The sequence below is a fragment of the Limulus polyphemus genome, unplaced genomic scaffold, assembly GCF_000517525.1.
Source record: "Limulus polyphemus unplaced genomic scaffold, Limulus_polyphemus-2.1.2 Scaffold1223, whole genome shotgun sequence".
Taxonomy (NCBI): Eukaryota; Metazoa; Arthropoda; class Merostomata; order Xiphosura; family Limulidae; genus Limulus; species Limulus polyphemus.
Window position 1 is genome coordinate 6,661 of NW_013666833.1, and position 3,326 is coordinate 9,986.

The 3,326-nt window shown below is 33.6% G+C and overlaps 1 pseudogene; it reads left to right on the forward strand.

Annotated features, from left to right (window-relative positions):
• The first annotated feature begins 249 nt into the window (after nucleotides 1-249).
• Nucleotides 250-3,326, forward strand: part of LOC106462677 — a 63,676-nt pseudogene continuing 60,599 nt past the window's right edge.

A 3,326-nucleotide genomic window follows, 5' to 3' on the forward strand; every position in this document is an offset into this window, starting at 1 on the left:
TTTTTGTTACTTCATGTAAAACGTTTGGTTTGAGTACTTCAGTATATATATATATGATTGCATGTACATATAAATGAACAAAAACTATAAAAGAAGGTTTTAGATCTGACAAAGATATTACTTACACTAGCAAAACGTAATCTCATTAACTTTCCCTACCCAATATTTCTTTTCTCTTGTATCTTATAGATTAAATAAATCCAACAAAAAGAAATAAAGGCCAAGACTATTATGTAATATTTTGTTTTTGTATGACTCGAAAAGCCTTCCATTACCGAATTAAAAGTTTGACGTGACCTATGTTTCGAAAACCGACTAACAAAAAGGAACAACCGAAAAACGTGAGTTTTCTAATGACTTCTAATCGTCTTTTCTTTCTATAGTTTTAACATAAAAATATAAAATAAACATATATTACCCTTTCGTTCTTCCTACCGCAAATTAAAAAAAAGCACATTCCTTGCATTAAGTTTAAATGATGTCATTGCACGTGATTACCATTGTAAAGGTATCCTCACTTATAAATTGTATTTGCTTTTCTTCTCTAAGTTAAAACTAAGAGCAAATTACGTTTAAGGAAACGATTTTACAGAATGTTAGATTTGGCAAAAGTCAATAATGTGTGTGTTTTTAGTAGAAATTATTCGCTTCAACTAAAAGAATTAAAATATTCGGTAACTGGAAGAATATATCACGTAAGTTACTAAAATCTCATTGGTTCGGCTTGAATGAAAGGGATGGATTTACCCAAAATACACGCCATCTGTTATATAAATTACACAACACTTCTCGACCGAATGTCCAAAATGAAAGCAGAGTCACCAACACAAAGAAGAAACCAAAACCTTCAGAGCAGCAGGGTGTACGATCTCTTTAACAGAGAAACAGCGTGTAGCGTAAACCTTGCAAAAACAGCATGGAAAGTGTACGCTCGGTTGTTTTGCTTCGTACATGCTAGGAATGTTGAAAAGGATCGTAGGTGGGCGAGGCAACAAAATTGCTAATAATGTTCCATTCTGATTAAGAACAAGTTTGCAGATCGAAATATTTTTTTTATCAAGAAAAGGATTTTTATTGTGAAGAAGGTAGTTATGTTTTAAAGTTAGTAGGGTTGTTATTGTGTTGTTGTGTTGTTGTTTGTTTTTTTTTGGGGGGGGGGTTAAGAACAAAGAAGTAAATTATATTTTACTTACGAAATTAGAAAGAAAATGAAATTCAATTTGGAGAGAAACAGTGGAGTCGCTTATAACAAATAATTAGAATCACGGACCAACAAGCTTTTCCTTCATTTTCAATTGAATGATAATATAAGTTTCGAAGCAATCAAGTAGTTAAATCCAAAACAGGCGACCAAACACACCAATGATACCTATTTGCAAAAACAAAAAACTTAATGCTTTCAACGCAGAAGTATAAGTAAGAAGTTAAACGTATAAAACAAAACTCTTTGAATTGCAAAAAAAAAATAAAGGCAATGTGAAGAATGTAATAAAGACGTATTACGTTAACTGTTAATCGCGGGGTAAGCCTAAAACGAAGGTAAAACAAAGTTAAACCAAACTCTTATATTATGTTTGGTTCAATTGATTACAGATTTCTTTGGAGCGTGCAAATCGAAAAGTAGACTAGTTACGCTATTATAACCGTAGAAGTTTATGTACGTGTGTTCACAGATTGTGCGCGGTAGAATTAAGCAACTTGAAGTTTATCTACGTGTGTTCACAGATTGTGCACGTCGAATTAAGCAACTTAGAAGTTGTAGCTAGGCTCAAACGTATGTGGACACTGGTTGAACTTTGTATTTACAGGTTCGAATCCTTGCGATATCACACAACATATCTCTGCTTTAAGCTGCGCGTGCGTTATATGAGTGATAGTCAATCCCTTAGCATGAATGGTAGATGGTAGGGTGCTTACTCACTGGCTGGCTGTCTTACCTCCGGTCAATAGATCAAAATCAGGGATGGCGCCAGATAGCCTTAATAGCTTTGCCATAAATACATTTACCAAAATTCAAATAAAAGCTCGCTCCCCGGTGGCTCAGGGATAAGTATAAGGGCTTTTAACGCTAAAAACCGGGTTTCGATACCTGGGATGAGCACAGAACAGATAGTTCATCATGCTACTTTGTGTTTAACAAACATACAAATATAAAAAATGCCTGGGGGCTTATAACACTGCAATTCAGGTTTCGATACCCGCGATGGGCAGAGCACAGAAAACCCATTGTATAACTTTGTGCTTTACAACAAAAACTAACGCATAATATATGTATATATATTATTTTGTTTTACTTCTTCAAATAAACCCGAGATTTATTTATTTTTGAAAGAATAGATTGAAACAAGTAATTTTTTATGAATACATTTTAGACGAAAACAGCCAACTCTGCGTAATATAAAATGATAATTTCTGTGTATATTCAAAGTTATCCTAAACCAGTAAACAAGAAAACAACGATTTTATTCCTCTTTTAAATAAAGATAATTTTGTTTGTTTGTAATTAAGCACAAAACTACACAATGGGCTATCAGTGCTCTGCTCACCACGGGTATCGAAAACCGGTTTCTAGCGTTGTAAGTCCACAGACAAACCGCTGTGCCACTGGGGGGGGGGGGCTTAAATAAAGATAGGAGACACAGTATCGTGTGAAACCCCTAAACCTTGGAAAATCCTGAGAAAATTTTCTTTGTCTTAACAATTAAAAGAATTGTTAATCAGAAATATTGAAGCTCTAATCTAGACAAGATAAAATCGATTGTTTAAGTTGATTGAACAACTGATTTCACTATTGTTTAAGTTGATTGAACAACTGATTTCACTATTGTTTAAGTTGATTGAACAACTGATTTCACTATTGTTTAAGTTGATTGAACAACTGTTTTCACGACTGTTTAAGTTGATTGAACAACTGTTTTCACGATTGCTTAAGTTGATTGAACAACTGTTTTCACGACTGTTTAAGTTGATTGAACAACTGTTTTCGCGACTGTTTAAGTTGATTGAACAACTGTTTTCGCGACTGTTTAAGTTGATTGAACAACTGTTTTCGCGACTGTTTAAGTTGATTGAACAACCTTTTCGCGACTGTTTAAGTTGATTGAACAACTGATTTCGCGACTTTTGAAATTGTTACTTCTTTTACAATTAGCACCATGAAATTACGTCACCTTATTGTTGATGTGGGAGGTGGGGAAGGGCTGTATAGTCAGTGAATAGAATTGTGTTAATTACATTAGTAGACAGCATCTACATCAAGAACAAAGTGCAAAAAAAAACACAACTTTTTCACCCTCTTATATATATATATATATATATATATATAA